This window comes from Amphibalanus amphitrite, unplaced genomic scaffold, assembly GCF_019059575.1.
Source record: "Amphibalanus amphitrite isolate SeventyFive unplaced genomic scaffold, NRLGWU_Aamphi_draft 000152F_arrow, whole genome shotgun sequence".
NCBI lineage: Eukaryota > Metazoa > Arthropoda > Thecostraca > Balanomorpha > Balanidae > Amphibalanus > Amphibalanus amphitrite.
Genome location: NW_024881647.1, coordinates 764,484 through 777,419, shown reverse-complemented (window position 1 = coordinate 777,419; position 12,936 = coordinate 764,484). Strand labels below are relative to the sequence as shown.

General features: G+C 53.9%; 1 protein-coding gene across 1 annotated transcript in view; it reads left to right on the top strand.

The window, feature by feature from the left end:
• Nucleotides 1–3,349: 3,349 nt before the first annotated feature.
• Nucleotides 3,350–12,936, top strand: part of LOC122382999 (plexin-B-like) — a 92,157-nt gene continuing 82,570 nt past the window's right edge. Inside the window, exon 1 of the mRNA XM_043369038.1 lies at nucleotides 3,350–3,545. The gene's annotated coding sequence lies outside the window, so the exon portion shown is untranslated. The remainder of the gene's footprint in view (nucleotides 3,546–12,936) is intronic.

The window sequence follows — 12,936 nt, the reverse complement described above, 5'->3', positions numbered from 1 at the left end:
GACATGGGCGTCAGTACATACCATCTCGAGCGTCACTCCCGATCGTGTTAACGAGCCGTCATTGAAATGTGTCACTGTGCGCATCTGAGTGCGGCTGTCACACCCGTTCGGCCCACCGCTCTGTCTCCGTTAGACCGGCTCCAAATAGGGCGCCGTGCGATCTCGCCACAGACCACAGGACGCAGGGAACAGCGTCAGATCTCTGTCCGGGGGCTGCCGATGGACGGACCGGCCGGCGCCGTGGACGGTACACCCCGACACCCTCGTTTGAATATTGATCCCGTCTATGCAAATCGGTGACCGTGCTGGAAAATGCGTGAATAATGTATAGATTTGGTGCACGACAAGCGGAGAGGCACGAGCCCGGGTCTCCGTTATCCGGGTCAGATCAAGGCGCGACCATAACTCCTCGAGAGTGCACACTACCGCCACCGTGCCGGAGACACGAGGCGGTACGATATCAGTGTCCCATGTGGCGTGCTCAATTGTAATTTGAAATTAGCCTTTCCAGAATTTCGAGCTGTCAGAGGTGTTAGAACTTCTTTCATATGACCAAAGGAGCAGAGACGGGTATAGCCGGTATAGCCACAAAAGATACACCGAAAACTGCCGAATAGTGTCGCACCTGGTACCTAATTGGATGAATAATGTGAAACATTTCATGCAGGGTTGAGTAGGTATTCACTATTGGATTTATTGGTTTTAGTTTGAGCTCGGTAAAAAAATAAAACATTTTACAAGGAGTGAGATACGTTGTCGTATAAAGTTCGACATCCAATTATGCCAAAAAATATATATTTACAAGTACATAGTTAGTAGGCAGGCATTAACAATGCATCAAGTTCCTATGAAAACCATTGACAAATTGTCTTCTTCAAAGACTTGAGGAAATTGCATTTAGCAACCGGATAGCGCTTACAGTTCATCGAGCTTATCCATATAAACATATAAACACCTTTTCATATATCGATCGATTACAAAATGTATCCACTTCAAATGAACCGCGATGTCAAGCATTACGTAATAGAGATGCCACTTTTGAACCCGCGAACCCGCTTTCTGCGGGTTTTCAAAACCCGCAGGGTTTTTGGCGGGTTCGAGAAGCAAAACTTGTCGTGTGGCGGGTATTTGACGGTCAGACTTAAGAACCTATAAATTTATTTTTTTAGATGCAAAACACAATGTCAAGCGCATTTGCTCAGGTTAACAATACAATATTCATCAAAACAACTTTTAACCTGAATAACAACAGGTTATTCATCCTTCTAATAAAACAACTTTTAAAACAGAACCAAATATAAAAATATATCAAGGTAGCACATTTCAAATGCAAAACTGAAAACAACCAGCAATAGCATCCACAGTCTAGCAATGACCAAACCAGGGTACAAGCAACAAACTACAAAGCGTAAGTAAATGCTGATGAAAGCATTCCATAAAACATAAATGAACCCGAAAGCAAACTTATAGGAAGCTGAACTGAAGTCTATGTGCAGTGTGCACTAGATATACATTATGGAAGAACCCAGACTTAAATGAGATGTTGAAAATCAGAGCAAATGCCACATGTTACTTTATTTGCGTCTGGTCGGCATAAAAAGAGCTATCAGCTAAACAAAATTTGATGCAATGCAAATTCATTAATTGCCTATCCTACTCTATGTTCTGTCCCACCCTATATTACGAAAATAACACCAATTACCCTTACAAAAAATCAAAATATTGACTGGCATGCGGCCCAAACATAACGCAATACAAAACAGGCGCACTTCCGACATTCTGACAAGGATTGGCATTTGACTGCGTCAATTTTGATCTCTGAGGCGAAGGAAAGCTGACATTAATGACGCAATAATAATTTTACAATCAATTTTTTTCTGTTTTGGTTTTTGAATACCTCAAAATAGCAGTTATACATGTTACAAAACCACGTAGCTGGTCGCATTTATTTCTTTTGTCTTTTTACTTGTCATTTGTATGCCGAGAGATGACCAGCCGGAGAGCATTACCAAGACCATCTTTAAAATTATTACATTTTATTTAGTATTTACTGTCTCTTTATTTTTTAACAGGTGATTAACTCTGAATTGTAAAACTTTAGCTGTTGTGTAAAATAACTTTATCAGAATGGCACATGAATATGTATTATGCAACGGTGTTTTCGCAACAACTTCGCACTAACTACGGCTGCAATAATTTAGTCGCTGTAACATTCCTTGCAATCAGCTGTTGGTGACGCTTCTGACGCATGTTTCAAGAAACGCGTGGTTCATTGGTGGTTAGTTGGTTTTTGCTGGGATTTTGCATGATTTGTTTTATGTGTAGATCGACTGGATACTCATTATTCAACGTGTCACTATTTACTTTTTAACTGGAAATCGCATATCTTCTTATATCAACATTCATTTTGATAACAATATCATTCTAGAAGCCTAATATTGAGAGGGAGCTAGAGTGAAATTTTGATCCTCAGCCAATGCTGAAGGGTAAGGTGAGAGAAAGATTTTACTGAACTCTTTTCAGAAAGGAATTTCAAATGTATTGATGCATTATTCATTTTCCACTATCCAGTGTGCACTTCCTGAGGACTTAGCATAGAAATTTCAAGTCCTTACTATTTGTTTGGCTGCCTTTTTCTGCACAGCAATGAAGCAAGTAAGGTTTATTTAGCTCTAGCATTGACCCAGCTGTATTTTTTTCTTGCAAAAGCAGGTTTTTAAAATTGTGTTTTTTTTGCGGGTTCGGCTCAGCCAAAATCAGCTTGCGGGTAGTTGTGGTTGGGCAAGGGGTAGCTGCGGGGCGGGGCGGGTAATGAAATTGCAAATTTGTGGCATCTCTATTACGTAAGTACCAAAGCAACAGCATATGAAATATGCAATGATTTATTAAGACACAAAAGTTATGCACCTTTCCCATTTCCTTTTGTATTATCTTTTGTTCAAGCTGCATGGAGCTTTTAATGTGTCATCGTAAATACAGTTAACTTACAAAAAGTACGGATTGGCATGCACATTGTACCTACCTACCCGTAGTACCACCTACCCACTGAATAACTGTTCCATGAACTATCGAAAACCACAGTGACATGTTTTTATATTCACCCCAATTCCAATGCAGTAACACCTGCTATCTCATTCCCTTAACCGAATTGTCCGAGTTATTCCAAACAGGAAGCTAGGCGCACAGTCTCTGCACTTATCCCCCATTTGGCCGTCATATTTCAATCGGTCCTGCCTGCCGAGCCGCCGCGGCGGCCGTGTCATTACGGTCGCGTTTACCGTGGTGCGGCCGCGGCGCATGGCCCGTGCGAGCGGCGGCAGGCGGCGCTGAGCCGGCCGGCGGCCGGCAGTGCTGCGCCGACCGTCGTGAGGGGTGGTTGTGCCGCGTCCGCGTCCGGAGCGAGCGAGCGCTGGGGAGACTGGGCAGTGCGAGTGACCGGAGTGGTGCGGCTGCTGGACACAGGGTGCGCGGAGTGAGGAGTTAATACATCGGACACACTGCTGAGCGAGCGAGACCCGAGACGCCGAGCGTGGGAGGTTCCACAGGTGAGTGGTGTTTCGAGATGGGCCTCCGATGTGCCATTACCGTCACACCAACGCCGCGTAAATATTCAGTTATGTGACAGCCGACATGGAAACAATTTCGGATAGAAATAAAGCCCAGGCTCGTTTACATTTTTGTATGGTCAATATCGCGCATTTTCGGGGTTGTATAACAATTTTATAAATTCAGAGTACGTATTCGCCATCTGATTTCTCGGACGTTGTTCGCTGATATGCCGATGTAGCATCCGTGTAGCTTATCATACAACATCAACGTCAGCACGTCAGTCGGACTTCTGGATCGATCCATACGTAAACCTTCACAGGGCGTACACCAGGTGAATACTGATGTGAACAATTCATTCATCATCTGATACCGCGTTCACGGTGCCTCTCATTAGTCATGTTACCGTCACTCGCCCATGGCTATTGTACTAGCACATTGACTCACCTGATCAAACATTGATACCCTGATATCAACACACAGCGCAGATTGTGTACGTGCTTTTATCGCAGTGCATGTTTAAAGCTTGATGAAACACCCATGAAATGTAATCTCTAGTCGGTAGTTGACCTTCAACCGAATCAGGTAACTCTGTTGGAATTTCCATGTAATCTATCTCCACCTCACCGGCCAAATCGCTTCTCGACATTTTCCTCGAGACTAGCGAACCCAATAATCGGCCTGACACGAGCCAGGGACGTGGGGCGCATGATGACCCGGGCCGCGAGGACCGCGACGCTTCATTGGACCGCCGTCTTCTCCGTCCGCTTCGGCAGCCGCTCCAGCGCGATGTGTTCGTTGCTCCCGGAGATGGGTGAACCGTAAAACCCTCGCGAGCACTGCCGCCCTGGGCCAGTTCCGGGAATTCTACAAACACTTGCACCGCAGGCCACCGGCCGGCTCCTCAGCGACCCTGCTACGTTATTTTCATGTGCGGCTATATTGGGGAGTATATTTAATTAGCGGCCCTTCCCGGGCGGTCCGACAGTCCCGGTGCGCCGCGCCGCGCTGGTGGGCGGCTGCGTTCAGCCGGGGTCACGGCTGGACGCGACCGGCGCTCCAATCTCAGCCGAGCGTGAGTTCAAGTCGTTATACGCCCAGCCTTTCGCGTGTCAGGAGGCCGTTTACGGCCGAGACTGTTTCAGCCCCGGCCGGCGCATATTAATTAGGTTAGATTCCTATTGGATCGCCAAGAACGGTCTTCTTCCGCTGAGCCTCCTTTTAGACGGCAAGTCAAAACACCGGCCGCCTCATTACTGCCACTAACGGACCGGCTCCCTGCAGCGACGGGCGGTCAGCGTGGCCGAGGTCCGACGCTTACTCTAGCTGTGGAGGAGCAGTCAGTCTAGCTGGGGATTTGCGCCCAGTCTGGCTAGGGACGGGCCGTCGTCAGGCTGGGGACGGGTCGCCGGGTCACCGGACCCTCTCTCAGGAAGGACCATCACTCATCGGACCCATTCGCACGTCCGAGCCGCGTCCGCACGCACTGTCAGGTGTCGCCATTCTTCCCTCAGTGACCGCGGTCGCCGTGTGGGCGAACCATGTCCAGAAGATGATGTGTTTTTGAGGGATCGCTAGTGCTTCTCACCACACCCGCGAGAGGTCATCCCATTAGATTAGATGATGGTGCACTTTCTTGAAAGGAAGCGCAGCAAGCCTGATTCAGATTAATGACCCGTTGCCCGACAAGGCCACAGTTAAGCCACAGTGCCATGACAGGCAGGCGACCCATACGCCGGCTGTAATTGTTATTTGACCTGCTTACCCGGCCAATGCACCGCCCGGAAGTGCCGCCCGGATAGAAAGCTGCAGCTGGTCCCAGAGTGCCTTATAACAGTAAACTCAGGCGGTCGCATGTTGGGCGCACCTGTTTCACCACAACAGCTATCAATCACGGTCAACATATCAATCTGCAATTCATTTAGTATTTACACGTGTAATTATACTTCTTTTCTTGCCAGATACCGTACCCTGACGACAGATCGCCGTCAAGCACACCAGGTTTTCACAGAGTATTCGGTATGAGTCAGCTGGCTGGCGTGGGTAAGTGCATTCCGTGAGCGTCACCTTGCACCTGTGCTGGCGCGGTTTGTGGCTGCGCTGCCGCGGCCGCCAAGGTTGAACTCACCGCTCCGCGCCCCGACAGTCCCAGGACTGGGTCACCAGCCACCATTCACTGGGTCTGGGAGCGCTGGGTCACCAGTTTCACCACTCAGTGGGTCAGGCTACTGTCACCAAACGCATTGTTGCGCTGTTCGGTGATGTTTGGGCTACTGTCACCAGTCGCATCGGCATGCTTGGTCCGCGTTTGTGCAGGTGTAGGCCGGCACTGGTGAAGGGCGAGGCAGCCATTCCATAGGAATTTTTAATCGACGCTGATTTATGTGCCGTCGACTATGAAAGAATCGTTTTAGGTCGTCCAGTGGCGCTAGCAGACTTCAGAACCTGCCAGCTGCTAGACGCGGACCTTGAGTGGGCCGAGTGAAAAGCGACTCATGTTTGTCCTCATCAGACATCTGGTCGCCACACAATGCAGGAAAGCAACAATACCAAACATTACTTCTGTATTTGATCAGTCAGGTAGCTCAGCTTATTTGTGTTCCTCCTTCTGCCAACCGATGACCTATTTTTTCATATGTTCTAATCATTTCCAATAGCGATGGTCGATGTTTGGAGTCCTGACTCCACCACCACATACAACGGTAGTCATGAAGACACAGCCAGCGTGCCAATCAATTCAGGGACCCGTCATTACCTGACTCCCTCGATCGACGCACCTTGTCTGAACTCCACACCAGCCCCAGGGACACCCAGACACAACCTGTGCCGTCCAGAGGACACCCAACGACGACACTCTCTCGTCCGGGGACACTCAACGACGGCATACGCCACCGCCTGAGCGACCCGGCCATCGGCTCAAGTAGCCGACCATTTGTGGGCCGTTCAGCAATCAGTCGGTGTCCTTGCTCCCGTGATTGCTGGGCGGGCTGCTGCGGCGGCTGCGGCGGCGGTGGGTGCAGTGTTGGTAGAGGAGTAGCGAGGTGAGGACGGAGACGTCGGCAGTGTTGTCGAGAGCAGCAGTGGCAGTGCCTCCACGGACGACCCGGTCGAGTGCGATGGCCGGCCACAAACGGCGTCTGGCCGCCGACCGGGGCCGTTGTCGGCCGCTATCGGCTCCCCCCGGACCCGTCGCTCTCCGTGGCCCCGGCCGACCGGCGGCCATTCCCGTCCATATGACCCGCTCGGCCTCGGACCGCCGACGGTCAGCGTGTGAATGTGTGGCTCCGGCCGCAGTCCCTGGACACTGGGTATTTACAGAGGAGTGCGGTTTCACCGCTGGTCAGCGGGGTGTATTCGACCGTGCCTCACCGAGGGGCAGCTACAGGGGAGAGGGACATATGGCGCAGCGGGGGGCGTCACCTCTCGGACACCCGTCCGCTGACCAGCTGCCTGTTGACAGATCCCCTCAGCTGGTCCAGCATGACAGACTGTCATCGTGGGTCAGCTGGTGGTCACATGATCAATCTAAAGCCCCGGGCCACATCAGGGGGACGGTTAATGGGGTTGGAGATGGCGCCTTCTCTGGACCACTAGGAGTGGCACCATCGCTTCCCACGCTTGCCTGTGCGGCCCGAGAGGGCGGACCAGGCTCGAGATCCCGTTGAAGGCGGCGAGATTAATGACGAATCTTGTTAGCGCGGTTTGCCGACAGTCATTACTCGCTGTAACACAGGGACCAAGGGTCGACTCAGGTAGGCCGCGGCGGCGTCCTGAAATTAATCATCCACTGAACAGTGCGCCGAAATGGCCGCACACATGGCGGCCGGGCCGCGCTTCGTGTGAGGCGTTGTCTGGATGAAAACAAAGGTAATTAAAATAGCTCTCGCATGAGCACGGCTTTATCATGCAAACTAAGTAGAATAGGCTCACCTGGTGCAAAATACCGGTTACGGAGGTTTCCAACAAGGATTCGCCACCATTGCATGCAAATTACAGCGGCCTTCCATCGCATTGTGACGGATTAGGGGTGAATCGGCAGAATCCCGGCTGACGACGCATGCAATTCCCGAAGCCTCAATCTCTCATCAATGATGCGGCAAAGCGGGTCGACGCGCACGCTATCCACGAAAGGAGCCGGTCGCCGCTCTCCGCCGGCCGGCGGCGCACCACCCACGGCACCGGAACTGTACCAGGCGGCGCCGCGCGGCCCTGGACAACCGGGGACGGGTCGGGACGGGACCAGAATGGGCCGTCGGCGCCCTCAAAGGCTGCGCCTGTCGACGCCGTCGCGTCGTGGCCGATGTATCGCTGCCGGTGTTATTCTGCGCTGAGTGGGCCTGCCGAGATAGGCCGGCAGGGCCGACGGCCGATAACACAATCTGGCGCCGGACCGAGCCGGCCGGCCGCCGCCGTCCCTGGACGGGGTACGACCGTCTGGACAGAGTACGGCTGTCTACTGGACGGGGTACGGCTGCACGGTGGGCGGTGCCTTCCAGACGGAGGGTACCGACAACTGGTATAGGTATACTCGTACACATCTTCGGACGGAGGTGAGTTCGGTCGAGGAAGATTCGTTTTGCATCCATCCGAATGAAATGGACATGGTCGGATTAGGTATATGCTCGTAAGTCGTACGTCTGCCTTCGGCCGGGTGGTTTCGTGCGCATTCCACACGATGGTTATGATGAGACACCTCCGCTGGCATTACATGACACAAAGCACTGCTTGATTGCATTGCAATCCAATGATAATCCAGCGTCCAACAGTTACCTGACCACCTGTAAGCCACAGACAACACGACCGTCAGAAAACACGACCGTTGACATTGCGGACGACAAACTGCCCGCTGTGGATCGGTTCATCGTTGACAGTTTGGCCGATCCAGGGGCGATACGGCGGGCGGAGCATGTCATGTGCACGCGAGCATCGCTCACGGCAGGGATAATGCGATTAACGCTACCCGACTCCGGAGATAGCGCGATTAGCGCTGCTACCTGCTGGCAGGCCGGACCGCGGATAGTAGCCGTTGGGCTCCGGCACAGCTCTTGGGGCAGCGTTCCGGCGCTATACTTCCCTCTCAGAGTTGAGGGCACTATCCAGAGACGGCTGGTCGCTGCACACCGGAGCCGGGCGATGACACGATGACGGAAAATGCTGCCGGGAAGAGCCGAGATCCACTGCCAGCGCGCCGCGCCCTCGGTGCTCGGTGCAGCTCACATGGAGTGTGCACTGTGCATGCACAATGTGCATTGAGCAGGCCGATCCCGCCGTTGCACGCGGTCTGGGCTGAAATGGTCCGGCGTCGGAGCTCACGAGAGTGACTGGTTTGTCAGCCGACGTCAGTGGAAATAGAATTACTGGCTGCATGAAAGCAAAACACGCCAATTTTACACCATTCATGAAATCATAGTCAAACGTCAGCAGATTTTTAACGCAGACAATCTATCGTCTGTTTCGATGAATCATACAGTATTCAGGTCAGACAACGCAAGCCGTCAGCTGTGCGCACTGCCGATAGCGTTTTCAGTTTTCTCGCGGGTCTTTCTCAAACTGCATCCACAGCAAAACCTACAGGTATGCTGCGCGCAGGGTTATCTTGTCAAAATCAGACGGCTGAAAGAAGAAAAACAAGGAATCTTAAAAGCGGAGCTTCAAAGGGATTTCTGATTAGGCCCACGCATTGTTTGCGGCGAAGGACGTGAACGTGCGGCGCCGAGAGAGCCCGCCGCTCTGAAAGAATAGAGACGTCAATCTCTGCCCGCGGCCCTGCAGAACACAAGGCAGAGAAAGCTAATTCCAGGATGGCTCCAAACCGCTTGGGCGTTAGTGCGGACACGAAACAGAAACAAATTAGCCGGCAAAGAGATCAAACGATAAGACACGGCAACGGCACGTGCCCACACGAGAACGAGGGGCGACAGAAACAGAACGGACACGAGCGCTACACGGACAAATATTTACAAACGGAAGCGAACGTAACGCCGTGACCCTACTGAAGAAGCAAGTGCGGACGATACCGATTACCCTACCGACCACCTCCCTCTCCGACAAACAGTTGGCACCGCCCCACGGTCGGCCATCAGCGGGGCCCTCTGTTGACAACTACAAACGATTAGGGGTTTTACGGCGGCGCGGCGCGGTGCGTTTCGCCGTGACCCGGCCGCCAAGTGGTGGCTGACAAGTGGCGGCCGGGCCGCGTTCCCACGGCTCCTCGGGTCACCAGTAATTGGCTAACTGTGTTGTAAACTGCCCCCCGCCGGCTACCGGAGATGTGCCGCACACCGGAAGGGGGCGCGGCCCGCCGGTATAATTACACCGCGCCGGCCCGATCGCCTTCCCACCGTGCTCGACTGAGGGAGTGCGGGCAGCTCGGACGGCCGCTGACGGGCCGCCGACGGACAGCCCTGCCAGTGCCGACCGATCGGCGGGCGATAGAATTACCGCCGCCGGCGCTCCCCACGGACGGCGGGGCTCGGTTTTTGTACGGCGGCCCGGCCACTCCCGAGGGAGCAACTGTTTGGATACCGTGAATAAATGGCGTCCAGAACGGTCGTTCGTCATCACCAGATATCCATCAGCCGTCGCTGAATGGCGGTCGATGCGGTGGCGCTATGGCTGGCCTGACACTGGGCGCGCTCGGTCAGGTATAGTTGGCCTCAGATCGGCCTCAGGGGGCCTCACGATGCTCCGTCGGCATCACAAAGAGGTACACGGTACGACAGCAGGCGAGCTCACGTGACTGTGTGATGCCTTAAGGCTGAAACAGACTCTTTCCGCGTTCAGGAAATCGCATGCGAGAGCCTATTCAAATACATTGCAATTCTTCTCGCATCAATCGCTTGCGGAAGGTGCGTGCGATTGCTGCGAGCGTGCTTCCATGTATTTGAATAAGCTCTCGCATGCGATTTCCTGACTGCGGAAAGAGTCTGTTTCAGGCTTTACATGGTTCACTGGGTCCCCATGCAGAGTGAAGTCGAACACCGCCTGACCTCTCTACGTCCAGCAGCGCTCCACAAGGCTCACTTCACCTCTCATCTCCCCATCTGGCCTCCTGGGGCCCATGCCAATCCGCATGGCGTCATGTCCTCGCACCCTCTCCGGGGACGGCCCCGCGGGGTGACAGCCGGCGCCGCGACAGGCGCACAATGGCCGCGGGCTGTGCGGGCGGCGCCCGACGGCAGGCACCTGGGCGCACCGCACCTCTGGGTCGGACGACCGGCACCTGCGACCACCGGTGACGAGTTATTAGCGAAGTGACAGCGGAGGGGCGCGCGGCGCCAGATGTGAGCGACGCCGACGGATGGACGAGCGATGGAGCAGCAAATACCTCAGCTGGTCTACAGTGGTTACTTTTGTTATGTTCAAGTGGCTAGTTCTACAGCAGTACAGCCTTAGCCGCAAGAGACGAAAGAAGTGGGGTCATTCGCTGTGTATTCTAAGCGTTTCTTGCTGTTTTCATGCATGTAGGTGCTGCCCCGACTGTGCATTTTCGCTAGTGAATCGACGAAACAAAACATCCTCTAATCGCGTTTCACGGAATCTCACCTCCCTTCCATGGTCAAGCCCCTCTCTCGAACCATCTCCCATACACTTTCATCGGCGCTGGATAAACGTCCCCTGCATCTGCCTAATCCTGCGGGCCGGCGACATTCACGAATGGCTCACTCAACTGGCGGTGAGCGCTCACACAGCCGAGGCAGCAGACCGTGAGTGATCCTCCCCGAGGGCTCTCCCGATGGACAAACGACTGTGCCGGCACTGGGAGGACGGAGACGACAGAGGCTGGGTGGAGGTGCCGCTCCGTGCCGGCACTGGGAGGACGGAGGCGCCGCTCCGTGCCGGTCGAGCCCGCCACGCCGCGCCGGAGGGACGGGGAGCCCAGCGGCCGACCGTTCACCTGGTCGGCGTCAGCCCTTTGTACCGTCCCGATGGGACACGCCGGCCCGCCGCGCCGGACCGAGTCCCCGTATAATGGCGTGAATTCTCGCTCTCCGGTCACATAAACACGGACATTATTCATTCGGCGCGCCGTTATGGTGTCCGAGGGACGTACCAGCCTGTTGAGAAACAATCAGGTCTGATTCTCATCACCCGCCGAGGTTGGCGAGATTTCGCGTCACCGCCTCCCTGTTGCGAGCCTAAAAGAGCCAAATCAAGGCCGAGGGATTCCGAGAGCGTGCCTCGGCTGGGATATCGCCGGCTTACGGCTGGTAAAATTGGTTCCATTGAGCTGTCGTGAAGGCATTCGGGACGTAAGTAGAGCCCAATTGAATGCTATTTAATGAGAGAAAATGGTCAGTGGAAGACCCACGACCAACGGTTACAATGTCGCCTGCGTGCGCCCACGTGAGCGGAATGCAAACATATTTTTATGTTTATCAATGCGTTAAAAATCTGTCAAATCGATCACCTGCCTCATTCGCAAATTCACCGAGCCCAAAGAAAAATAGATTTACCTACCAGCATCTATTGTAACGTTCTGGAAAATATCGCACAATGGAAACGAAATGTTTCAGAAATTCTCTCCGCTTTTTCAGGAATTTATAAACTTCCCTTTGTTCCTAGCCTCGCGCTTCTCGGAGACCAATCAGTCTCGCTCATCTCCCGGCTTCAACGCGCCCCGACAGCGTGACGAGCCAAGTTTGTTGTCGTGGCTCTTCGCCAGCGTTTAGGGGCGAACCCAGCGGGCTCGATTGGCACCATTACCTACGTAACGAGTCAAACTTGTTTTAGTGCATTTGGTGGCCAGAGATATCATACAGCATTGCCCAGATGGCTGTAATAAAATCGACGATTTTTAGAGGAGAGCACATGGCGCGGAGCCATCTTCGGTATCTGGATGACCGAAACGCTCAAACGCCACGGAATCCGGGAACGTTAGTAAGTGCTCTCGACGGCTGGCTGTCTTCAATCGGAATGCAGTGAGAAATCCCACCCATCAGGCGCCGAGTTAAATTAAAAGGCAGGTAAGATGGCTGTCCCGTTGGCGCTCGGCGGAGGGTGGTCGGTCAGGAGCCGCGACACTGCCTGCCCCGGCGCCGGCGACGACGAATTAACACGCCGCGGTGCGTTTGAAGTGAAGTAGACGGACGCGGCGCGGCGGCGACGTTCGATGAATCGCGCCATACGTCGCCGCCCGGCTGACAGCTGCGCCAGAGTCGGCGCAGCGGGTCGGCGGAGGCGCGCCTGCCGCAGCTGACGGGCACCTGCAGCTCCAGTATGCAGAGACGGGCCGGTCAAACGGGCGGCAGGGCCGCGCGCAATGTCAGGCATCGCTCATGGAGGACGGCCGTTTATTGGAGACATCCGCGGATCCCGCGGCGTCCGGGGAGAGCAGTAAAACGACCCGTGTTTTACATACCGGGCAGCCGCGGCCCCGAGACGGGACTG